We start from the raw sequence: 12,500 nt of genomic DNA, 5'->3' as shown, positions 1-12,500 counted from the left end.
GGAATCTCGCGTTTAATTTATTATTAAGCGCTTGAAAGGCCCGACTGGTGAAACGAACGCTGATTGCAAATTCATTTCGATGTCATTTTTGGGCGAGGACATAAATAACTTAATGAAGCCATTTTGGAGATTTGTTTTTAAAATCAGTAAAACAGCATTCGATGCATGATGATAAACGATGAACTTTTGCAGCGGCTAGTGCGTCTTCTAGAAGCGGTTGCATTTTCGAGAATGGGTAACATTAAATAACACCGATGACTGTCAGTTTCGTGGAAGATTCTGTCCAGGTACGAGGTAGTATGGCTTTAGATATATCTTGTAACTAATTGTATTGAATATGAATTTTGACAACATTCAAAAAGGAATTGAATATTGAAAAGGAAGTCTTTGAACCAAAAAAAAACAACTTGTACAACTCCCTTCAACAAATATTGGCAGAAATCTTGTTGAGAAACACTCCACATTGTTACATTAATCGCCTCAAATTGCGTCACCTTCCCAATGGCTCTCATCGCCCAGTATCACGTCCGTAATATTAGCAACCATTTCGACCGTAGGAATGCTCACTTCCTCAGTTGAATTCAAGTGCGAGGCATCATAAAGCGAACTCTGACAGGTATTACAACTTAGCAACTGACGGATCGACCGCATTGCAAGCTCAACGCCGATCGCCACACCGCGTGACGGATTTTGCGCCACAGCAACGCAGCAACAACTTTGCATAATTGAATGTTGATGACTTCCTTCTTGCCAGTGGGAACCTCCTGGGAGTCTCTGTGCACCTCGCTCTCACTGTCTGGGTGATCTGTTCCTCCTGCGCTTCTGCAACAAATTGCACACAAATCAACCTCTGTGCTGCGCCGTACACCTGGAGGGTGTGCAAGCAATCACGATCGTTGGTGGTGGTATTTCGTCCAACAGTTTTATTGCTGAGCAGCCCTCCCTCTCCAGGTCCGTCCAGGAGACCGCAAATTCGCATTTCCCATGGCGTGGCGTGGCGTGCGGTTGTCCGTTGTATCTGCGAAAATGATGTACTACCGCAAATGAGCATAAAAATGGAAACTTTACGATAAAAGGATGTGAACACACATACACACAAACCGGGACACTCGGACACCCGGACACTTTTCCGTGGCGATACCACTAGACCACACGCCCTCTTGGTCTCCGTTTTTCTGTCCGTTTCTGCTAACGGACGCTCTGCGGACAGTTGCGATGTCAATAAACATGGACAGTTTATGAGCGGAGCGAGCGCGATCAGTTTCGCTACGGCAGAAGGCCGCCCTGCCTGCCAGGTGCCAGAGCCAGGGGCTGTAGCCTCTCCGTGAGCTTGAAGCCACCTGATTAGATCCACGAACAGGGCGCGATCGCACGGCACGGACGAGGAGCAAACACGCTGTAGAATCGCAGCTATGGGACAATCGTATTGCGTGTGGTTCTTGCTGTCGCCTTTCTTTTCCTTTGTGCTGAGGGGGGGGGGGGGGGGGGGATTGGAATTTGGCGCGATGATTCATACCGACCAGAGAGTCGCCAACTGCGCAGCATCCTTCGCGACTGAAGTGAAACCACGAATCGCGACTCCTCCGTTTGTGCGAAGATGGTTCTTTGCAAATTCTCCTCTTCCTCCTCCACCGGGCAGCAACCGGAGACACTGGAGGATGTCTTATGGAGCCCCGAGAGCGAACCGAACGATCAAGGCTTGTTTTGTTAAGCCACCGAGAGGCAGCGAACGTTTAATGTGCGGTTCGTGGCTAATGACGTGGCATGCCGAGAGGCACAGTGCCCAGAGCAGAACCCGCTCGTGGGTCAATTGATTTTCGAAGAATCCATTTCCGGTCCGGCGATCGTTGGACCACGCTCATGGCTCGCTCGCTCGCTCGCTCGATCAGCAACAGCAGCATAACGTGCACGCACGCGAAGATCGTAAAATTTGATCCCGAAAAAGGGTGTGTTGCGGGGTGTCTCGAGCCACGTTTGGCCTTTTGACTTCTTCTCTTCATTTCCATTCCGGCCAGCAAAACGATGCTTATGCTGATGATGGTGGCCTTTTGAGCCCCGGACCTCGTATGGTCCGAGGGGGAACACATTTAAACGGAAGCCCAAAAGAACTAGAGTCAGAGAGCGAGCGTACGTCCATTAAAAAACATAGGCTCGAGGTAATGCCCAACACTGGTCTGCGGCGGACCCGCGAATGAAGAACCGCAAACGGCGGGACCTAATAATGCCCCTCACGTTCCACAGCCGGTTTCGAGCGCGCGCGCGCGCTTTGTGCTGAAGCTGGGAAAGCGTGTAAATGGCCGGCTTTACAATTAAACACGTTTGCAGAGGCGCCTCATGATGAGTGTTCTTTGAAAAGGTGGAGGGAAAGTGGAGAGGGAAGGTTGAAGGTTTCGAAGTGTTGCTGCTTTTTGGGAGCCAAATTGTGCCGGGAGATTTAGATCCATTTCCACCGTTTACAGAGCTATTCGGGAGCGAGGGCTGGAAGGTTTAGCTAGCCAAGAAACAATTCCATTTAAAGCCATACATGATCGCGGTCGTGGCTATTGGAGTAATGATATACCTTGTGGTTGCAGATCAGATGAAGATCTGGGGAAGAAGTTTAGAATAGCAGCTTTAAGGCTAGGTTATGCATTCAAAGACCAACTGGTACACCAAGTGAAGGCCACGGTCACATATACACAACGAAAATCTTTTGAAATCTTTTCCAAAACAATATTTTTTCAACTCCATTGTACAACTCCAGCACCGTAGACCGTAGACAGCACGAATCACGAATCATTGCTTTCAAAACCTTTCTTCTCCTGCACATTCCCCCTAGTCACCGGGACCAATAGAGACGAAATTCGAATGAGAAGGACCCTTCACTGACTGTGTACCACCACCACCACTTGAGCGAGCGGGCACATTCTGTGGAACCAAAAGCCCGAAAAACTTCAAAAATTACTCCTCCTCCTCCCCAAACAGTCGATCGTCTCAAGAGTCATCGGCGTCGACTGGTGGCCATACAGCGCCCAAGCACCAAGCACACGGTCTGCATTACCGAGTTCAGTGCGTTCCTATGGGCGGTTCGCATGACACAACAGGCCGAAGACTGGATCGAGAGGAGATCGAGAATGAAGCGATCCTCCCTTCCCGAGCCTCACCCTTTTTCATGAGACTCGAGAGAGCAGTTGGCGTCAGGGTGTTTCGCCTCGGCTCGGCGACGACAACGACTCGATGATGATGCCAATGAACCGAAACCCGATGGAGGCGCGCATCCCGTCTCTCGCGATCGATTCGGGAAGGAATGGCCGCAACATCGGCTTTGCCTCACCTGATGCACACAGACACAACGATTTCCTAGCTGAGAGAAAGAGAGAGAGCGAGAGAGCGAGAGGAGAGCAATTTGATCGAGAAGCCACCAACAAGCGGACCGGGACCGGCCGCAGAGATCCCGTGAAGAGACCAAGGTTCCCTTGGCGCAAGGGCGTAACAAGTAGTGCCACTGGATTCGATAAGCGATTCGGAAGGGTGAAGATGATGATGGTGTTGTGGGAGGAACGAGGGTGGTGGGAACCTCGTTAAAATGCGATCTTCAAGAGCAGGGCAGACCCTCTCCGTCGTTCGCTTCACCGTTCGCGTACTTGTAACCAAAGGGGGGGGGGGGGGGGATTGGGCGGCGGCGCATTCTTCGGCACCGCCCTTCCCCGCGGTGTCCTCCCTCCTCTATCGGTGTCTCATCGCTTTGCCCTTATGATTACCCCGCTTTAACCGTGCTCCAGAGGGCCCCTCCCTGTCTGCTTCTTATTATTACTCTCGATCGCGAGGAAGCGAGGAAGGGCAGAGGACGGGGAGTCCTGGTGGTAGAGGGTACCGGTTCTGGAGGGGATCTCTCATCATCATGATGCCATCATAAATCGTTTCCCACCGACACCGAGCGACCGGAGTTTCACCTTGTCCATGCCCAGGTTCTGAGAACTGCGCATTCTCTCTGTCTATGTGTTGTATTCTTGAATGTATGTATGTGTGTATCTGCACACGTACATGGTCAGTTCCACAAGGAAATAAATAACCGTCCCGCGTCGAATGTCGATTTTTGTGCTTCTTCGCGCAGGTTCGCTCCTCTGTACAATCGCGCGCGCGCGCACACGAGAAGAGCGCTCCATAGTCCTGGGACATCATCTGCTTCTTCTGCCACAGACCAACGGTGGTCAACCTGCTTGTACGTGAGATGGGTCGATGGTGAACGGACGGGACCATGGACCTGGACGAAATAAATAATTACGGAAGCTGCCTGCCAGGTCCATTCGGTTGATCGGTTTCGTTCGCCTTGACGGGGAGGCTCTGCAATTGCCATTGATCGTGATATCCTTTCCCAGATGTCACACGGTTGCGATGTTGTGAAGTTCCTGTTCCATTTAGCAGTCGAACCACTACTCAAATGGGTTAGTTCCTGAAGCAAATGCTAATCTGGGCGCCGGACAGGTGCAGGTGTTGGCTCCCGAAACAAGTTTCCAAAGAAATGCCACATTGGTTATTCACCCCCCCGGCAGGAAAACCTGACTCCACTCACGAGGACCGTTGAATTGCCTCACCCATCACCAAACCTCTCTAATCGAGGATCCAAACAGGTGAACCACCGCTAGTTCGCTGCCCCCAAATGACACTCGGCTCGGTTCGGCTCGGGTAGGTGATTAATTAATCGTGGCCGACATTTTTGCGCGACTTGCACGACGTTTGAGCATTTTAATGGCCTCTCAGACTGTCTGGAAAAGTCGCAGAAACGGGCGAAATCAGTGCGATCGTGTGGTGCTCTCTGCAGCAACCTGCAGAAAACCGCAAGACGGAACTCACTCCTTTCGCGAGCAGGACGTTTCAGTGGATAACGGATTTGAAAGCCAAATCGTTCGCTAGTCGTTGGTAGATGAGATGCAGCTAATGAGCAACCTAACGGCCACACCTGGCCGCAAAAAGCCGTCGCCGAAATTGGCACCAGTTTCATCAGGTGGAATTCGGCAGATCCGCTGACCTATACGCGAACGCCGCTTTGTGGACAGGTTGTGGTCGTCTAATCTTTGCTAGACCAAGTCCATCCCGCTTCCAAGGCCTGCCAAAGGAGTCTATTTCCAGCGGAATGATGTAACCAAACACGCACAACAGCATAGGACTGGAAGCAACTCGATCCATTATCAGCAAGCAGCGAGCAGCTTTTGGTGGTGGTGCCATTAGTGTCACACCTACCCGGCTTAGCAAACCCGGCAGCGGATATTGCCGGAACAGACATTGGAACGAAAAGGCCATCGGGAGGCACTACCTAGCAGGTTCCAAGATTAACACTCTGCTTCTGCTTAAAACATTGTTGGACTCCGTTTGGATACCTCCACAGCACATCTCGTCTAGTGGGAGCATTTTTCAAGAGATCCAGAGATAACCTCCACTGTCTAGACACTGCTTCAGACAGAGCGCTTCAGCTCCAAACGAATGTCGTTTCTAAAAAAAAAAACAAGACCCAAAACACCAAATGCTCTTCTCCGATAGCTCTAGTCCCTCCCTGGGAGGTCATTCATAATGATGGAACATCCGCTAGACCGCGAAGTGATCGCAGCATGACACTGAAGAGGCACAGACTTCACCAGAGGAGAAACCAGTCAACCTTCTTGTTCCCCATTTTTCTTCTTCTGCACTCGCCACCGACCCGTAAGTGACTTACGGCCGACAGAAACGTCACGTGCGTGCGTTAGGTAATTATCTGTCAACGTCAGTAGAACAGAATTGGTAAAAACCTGGACCGCTAAAATTGCGACACCCAGCCAGCCGCTCTCGCCTCTCTCGGTCTCCGACCCCCTTCCAATCTATCTGTGTCCAACATCCCGTCACTCGATCATCCTCCCACATATCCTGCCGCTCCCTTCGGAAGGGGAAGGAGAAAGCAAACATCAAACACGGTGCTCGCGCGCGCGCGATACGCCACCGCAAACATCGCTACATCTCACCGACGCTTTCCCGTGGCAGAGGAAGGAAAGAGTGGTAAGGTTCGGAAGATCGAAGGTTACTCCGCCGCGACACGCGCATAAGTACGCCTTCCATTCATTCATCTTCGAAGTGGTGACCACAGTGGTTAGTTGCGTGATGGTGTCGTCTTTTGGCTATCGGAGAAGAAGAGGGCGCGCGTATTAGTGGCCGTGGCGAAGGAGGCAGCCACTAAGTGTGTCCTACTCCTCCTGGGCTAGCAAGCGGAAGGAGAAGGAGTTTCACTTTTCGTATCAAACACACGCATGATGATGCCATGCCGTGAGTGCTATCGAGAGAGCGAGTGGTCATATTGAATAACTTATCAAGTGGAGGTCAAGCGGCAGGGTACCCGGCGCAACACGGAGAGCGTCAAGACCGGGAGAGTAAACAACCTTTTTTATTATTCACAAACGATATGCAAACGATTTACGATGTCACAAACGGACGGACGGACGGACGGGCGGACGACGTCAGGCCAAGAGCGCTACGTCTATAAGGGATCAGAGAGCGTTTAGTGTCCGTCCAAGTCAGTCGCAGTCAACGTGAAGGCGATTTGAGAAATCACGGACTAAGTGTTTGCGATTATGATTTATGCACAGATAGAGTGCCTCATCACAGAAAAAGGCGAACACATCAAAAGGATGAGGGGAATACGCCGGATAGTTGCTCATAAAGCCGAGGGATCAGGACGCAGGTTTACGATTCGCATGGTGGATCACGTCAAAGAAGAAAGAAAAAGATGAAAAGACGAAAGCACTGGAATCCAGGGGGAGGCGGCGGGGTTCAAGACGGATTTACGTCCATTAAATGCAATATCCTCTATCCGATGGTGCTGCTTGCGCCGATAAAATCGGAAGAAAATCCTTCGAGTGCACTTCGGCAAACAAGGCCAGAAGCAGAAAGGCCCTTGAAAAGCCTGGCCAAGCAAGCGAACAAGCAACCAACGCAACGTAGGAATGAAAGGATGCAAATCCCACGACATGCAACGGAACAGCAGGGAAAACAAACAAGGGAAAGGAGCAAAACCATCGTCAAGACCCGCGCGACTGCTTATCCGGGCGCGATCGCGGAGGCCAACAACAACGGCGGTCCTGGAATCTCCCAGGGCAGAAGGACGACTGCAATAAGAACTGCACCGCAGACGCCAATGGTGATGGCATTAAGATGGCCCACAGTACGCCACACATCCACGTCCGGCCATCCGGTCGTCTTAATCGTGACTCGCGCAACACACTTCACGGGAGCCAAACGAACGAACGAACGAACGAACGAACTGACGGACACGTACGATCGAGGTAAATATAGGGGAACGAGACACGGACAGCACGGCGAGCGGCGAGAGAGATTAATCGGACTGCATTCCTGTGGATTCTAGTGGCCGGTGGTGGTTTACGTCGCCAGTCAGTGGTTGATCGTCGTTCCCACGTGAACGCGTCGTCCCGCGCGTGATCTTGTGTCAACGAATGTCGACGAACAACAGACAAACTCCGAACTCTCGCGCTCGCCTCCTCTTGTCTTCTTGTCACCGGCGAATGAACGCAGTTTGCACAGATCGCTGCCGTGCCATTGTTTGTCGCGTGGTGTTTTGCTGTTGCTGATGCTGTCCAGCAGCATCTTAAGCAGCTGCTGTGCAGGTATATATCCTGCGTTGGAATGCAACGATGTCGAAACGGTGGCCGCTCTGTATATTCAGAAAGGTCCAGGTCCATAACAAAAGCCAAAACCGGGAAAAAAGCGGGATCGCAAGGAAAGTGGAAGAGTGGAAAACCGAAACGAACCGTTTGTATCGAAACATTCCGATCGTTCCCGATCGACGACGATATGACGTGACGAACACAGAAGAAGAGCAGCAGCAGCAGCAGCAGCAAAAGAAAGGCTGTAGAGGCACATTTGGGATGCGGATCCGGGTGCTTGTATGCTCGTAAAAACAGCCCATTTCCGACACCGGCAGGCAGGCACGGTGCGGGCTTTTGTCCCGAGTAGGAGTAGCGTGTTTGGTGTGCAGGTAGCACGCTGCCGCTCGGCATGGTACTGAATGCCACCATAAATCCTCCCGATAAGGTCCCCGCCGAATGGTGAGGATCATCGAGAGGGAACCATCTCCAGAGGGAACATCCTTCCTTGTTCTGCTGTCCTCTTCTGGTGTTCTGGTTGGTTGTATGCTGCTGTTGAGTTCTGGGATTCCTTTTAACTAAAGACACAGAAAGGGAAAAAGGATCACTTTTGTGACACCGGCATCGGACACTGGCGAGGCGTCATGTTGCGTCGAGAAAAGTAAGACATCAGCATTTTGACATTTATGGTCCTCCTGCGGACTGGTCAAGGTAGCGTACCAGATTTCCAGATGATCCTGCTGATTGTGTTAGATTGTACCCCATTTAAGGGCACAGCACGCACCTCGATGATCCTTTTTGGTGGAAGATCGTAGATCCAAGTACAAATTTCCAGGGAGTGAGAAACGAATTGGATTTGGGACGATCTTATGCAGCATCAAGATGAAATTCAATGATCTTGTTCATGTATTCAATGATCATTCAACACTCTCGAGCTATCTACAGTCAACGGAAGCAGCGAACCTGTTCGCTCCAGTCTTGATCGTACTCGAACATTCCTCGAAACTCGCCTTCCAAAGATCCACAAAACGCAAAGCGCGCCCACCAACTAATGCCGCTGCGCTGCTTAGCACCCATCTCGACCGGGTCCTGCCTGCTTTGGTCGTTGTCCCCCCGCTCCGATTGTCCACTCCTCTCCACCCCTCCTCTGAAAACCACGAGTGTCACGACGTTCCCCGGACGCTGGCCGCTGGTCGAAATCCATGTAACATTCCGCTCCGATTTATTGCTTATTCTGCATAAACCGAACGAACGAGTGGCACCGAAGCAGCCAGGCCAGCACAACTGTGGCTAGCGCTCGTTGCTCCGGGTTGGTGGCTCGCGGGTGTGTTAATAGATGTGACATTTGGCGAACAAGCTTATCGGTGCAGCACTATTTGGTCAATAAACAAAAAGAGGCAAAAGGCGGACCAACCCCACACCGAATGAAACCGAAACTGCCTGCTCGGCACACAAACACATGCACACGCTCGCGGGCCCGCGCGGTCGGTCTTTTATGGGCTGGCCAACAAACCCACCCACCAGGTTACTAGGGTGCGTTGGTCTCCGTCCGTCCGTCCGTCCGTCGGTACTCCGACATCGGTGACATCGACAAACCAAAACCGCGGCCAAGTCGTCGCTGCAAGGTGGAATCTTCTACCAGCAAACACCGGACCCCGAGCAGGGCACCCCGAGGGTGGAAGAGACCGAGAACCACCACCATCACTCTGACATTCTGACATCATGTGCCACACCAACGGGCGAGGAACCTGGGCGAGGCTGGCGGTGGCGGTGAATCAATAAAGAGTCTAACCGGAACGCGAAAGGAACGAAGTGCACGAGCGTTTCACATTTTTATGATCTTCGTCTTCCTTTAAGGACCAAGGAGAGAGGGAAGAAAAGTGGGGTGGTGCGGAAGGTGAAGCGCAATAAATTCGTAAAAACCTCTCTCTCTTCGTGCCACTTCAAGACTCGAACCGTTCCGTTCGAAAGAACTATAACTGGACACGTTTTGGGAGGGGCGTCCTCCTTGGTTGGTCGGTTGGTCGGTTGGTGCCATCATAGCTCAGATTTATGTGCTCCAGCTTCAGCCTGCCAGTTAACCACCAGCCCCCGTTGGTGCGACGTTGCATCGATCCGCATCGGTTCCGGTCAGATTTGTAGCAGAACAACAGTAACAGCAACGGAGAAAACGAAGCTAAGAACGCGTTTACATTGTGCTACTATTGTCGCCGTGCGCCGGTAATTAGTTTCGTCAGTTCCGTCATGTCAAATCAGGTCGAGGGAAAATGGGAACATCCGTTGCTACCATCATCTCCCCTTCATCAACTTCAACGAGCTGTTTGTCAACAAAACTTTTTTCCTCTCAAGTGCACCAAGCCCACGCCACGTAACGCGCGGCAGTATCGTCGCCAACAACATGAAAATGTCGTTCGAGCGGTCACCGCGAGGCTGTCTCGCGTCGAGTCGAGGCGAAAGGCGAACGGTTCGCACCACAAACAGACCCGTCCCCGTCACACGGAGCCAGAGAGACGCTAATCTCATTAATTAAATGTTTGTTTTGAGCGTAAGTGCTTTTAACTGCTCGATTTCGTCGCCACCGCGAACTTGGTGCTGCTGGTGCTGCCGTTCCACTCATCACGGGCGTTCGTGGTGTCCTCCGAACGGAGGAAAATGGGTTAGAAAGTACACCAACGTGGCCAACGCTAGGGGATCCTTCTTCTACCGACAGAAAATTGTCGCGTTTGCGAAGGGAAAGAGAGAAAACTAAATTCGTTTAGTTCCGACGCCGAGAACCAGACCAGAGGCTCCTAGACTAGCTCCTGACAGCACTCGCTCGCCAGCTTCTAGGCGCGTGGTTTTTTTTGGGGGGAAAAATGAAAAAAAAACAATAAAAAGATGGAGGAAAGCGTCGTCTCGGAAGTCTATTGTTAGCGTGACACATTCTCATCATCATCAACACACACGGGCGCGCTCGTACACACCAGACAAGTGAGGCAAGTAGCTGGCAAACTGGCGTCGGAAGGAGTAGCAGCAGCAGCAGCAATGAGTGTGCCGGTTGATTAGTACCATTGAGGCATTTGATTGAAGTCGAGTTTTATCGCAAAATTATACAAAATGTCAGGCCTAGGCCCGCGTGGGCCCAGGTGTGTCAAGTGTCAACCATACCAGGCCATCATTTGCACCTAAATATGCTCGGTTATGGGACCTCTCGGAACAGAACTAATCAATTCACGCAGCCTCCCGGCCGCTCGCGCACGTTGGCCACAATGTGTGCGGGTTTGAAAGTCGAGCCAATCTTTGTTTTAAGATAAATATGTATTCCGCAACACCGGCTCGGCCCACTTACGAACGGCGATACGGAATCGTTGAACTCGCGTACGTCGTATTCGAAAAACCACACCACGGCCAAGATGGTTGATGTCAGAGCACGAGAACTGACAACACAGCAACCGCCTGGTGCAGGTCGCCGATCCCCAAACGGTAAGTGCGTAACCGCGTGCGGTGGTCGATGACGATGACGCACAGACGCGTTCGCAACAATATTCGGCGACGGCGATGTTGGGGTGGTGCTGTTTGCTGCTGTGTTAGTGCTTGGTATGCAAATCGATAGCGACACTTACCTACCTTTTTCCCTTTTTCTTCTTTTTCACCCGGAGATTCAGCAAGTTCCCATGCGACACCGAAAAGGGTGTCAGGTGGCTGCCGTGTGTACGCCGCGGTTGCCGGTTGTTGGATGGTACGTAATGACGAGTCCCGGACACCTAGAACGGTAGCAAAAAATAGCAAAATAGTGAAAGTTAGTGACAATGAGCGCTCCAGGACAAACGGAACAGAAAAATTGAAGGAAAGGGCCGGGAGGAAATCAATCGCCAATCGAAGTCAAAGCCATCCTCCCTCCCCCGGGGGGCGGCAAGTCCAGACAAACTAAAATTGAATTCCAAACGCGCTGCAGCACACCAAAAGCAAAAAAAAATACATCTAATTTCATCACCAAAAAAACAGCGAGAACGTGACAGCTCTACACAGCCATTAGTCAGCGAGGAATTTTTGGGGGCAGTTCAGAACGGAATGGAATGGCCGCCCGGAAGGACGCACCGACGACGACGACGACGCCGAGCGAACCGAACCGATGCTACATCGATTACATGTTTGATCGTTATTACGAACGATCCGGAATGGAGCCATCTATCAAGGGACCAGCAGCAACGGGTGACGGTGATAGGTGATAGCCCTTCCCCCCCTTCCAAATACCACGCATTTATGGTCGCTTTTGACAAACAGCGACAGCAATCCAACGTCACGACAACGTCCTCGGTCATCCTGCCGAGGGGAAGAGAGGACCTGCCCCTCACAAACAAATAAAAGAACCCTTGGCCGCCGGCAAGAAGCACCTGTTTGTCTAACAAGCCGATTCCCACCGAGCCCCAACAAATGTCCAACAAATGCGGCACAAGCACCACCGGGGGCAACAGCAGCAGCAGCAGCTTGTCTACGTCTGCGGTCTGTCCAGAAGGAATTCTTGAGTTTCAGTTCGGCCGGGAGGCCGGTCCGCCGACCAGCCAACCAACCAACCGACAGCCAAAAAAAAAAACGACCAACCAAACCGAAGAAGTAAAACAACTTAGAAGTCCATCAATCATTTTTATATTTATTTTTCGGTTTTACTCCTTTTGCCTGTTACTCATTTTACTTCGCCGCACGCACGCACGCACACCACTGTCCGCTTGCAGCACGTCGTAGAAACACCTTAAATGGAGCATTTAGCGATAAGAGTACGGAAGTGGGGGGCCCTGTGGGTTGCGTGGAAGTCGGAGTCGTGCGGAATGTTTGCAGAGAAGGAGAGAAGGGTGAAGAAACTATTTGATAAACTATGAGAGGGTGCAGCCGAGCCGAGTGACTAGGCGACATGGTCCG

At 51.6% G+C, this 12,500-nt stretch overlaps 1 protein-coding gene across 2 annotated transcripts in view; it reads right to left on the bottom strand.

Annotated features, from left to right (window-relative positions):
* The window catches only part of LOC126570282 (interference hedgehog-like), an 80,471-nt gene that overhangs the window by 49,535 nt on the left and 18,436 nt on the right, over positions 1 to 12,500 (bottom strand). For both annotated transcript variants that reach the window (XM_050227921.1, XM_050227922.1), the window contains exon 3: positions 11,211 to 11,347. The gene's annotated coding sequence lies outside the window, so the exon portion shown is untranslated. The remainder of the gene's footprint in view (positions 1 to 11,210; positions 11,348 to 12,500) is intronic.

Source organism: Anopheles aquasalis, chromosome 2 (assembly GCF_943734665.1).
Source record: "Anopheles aquasalis chromosome 2, idAnoAquaMG_Q_19, whole genome shotgun sequence".
NCBI lineage: Eukaryota > Metazoa > Arthropoda > Insecta > Diptera > Culicidae > Anopheles > Anopheles aquasalis.
Note: the sequence above shows the minus strand (reverse complement) of the source record. Positions and strands in the feature narration are given on the sequence as shown.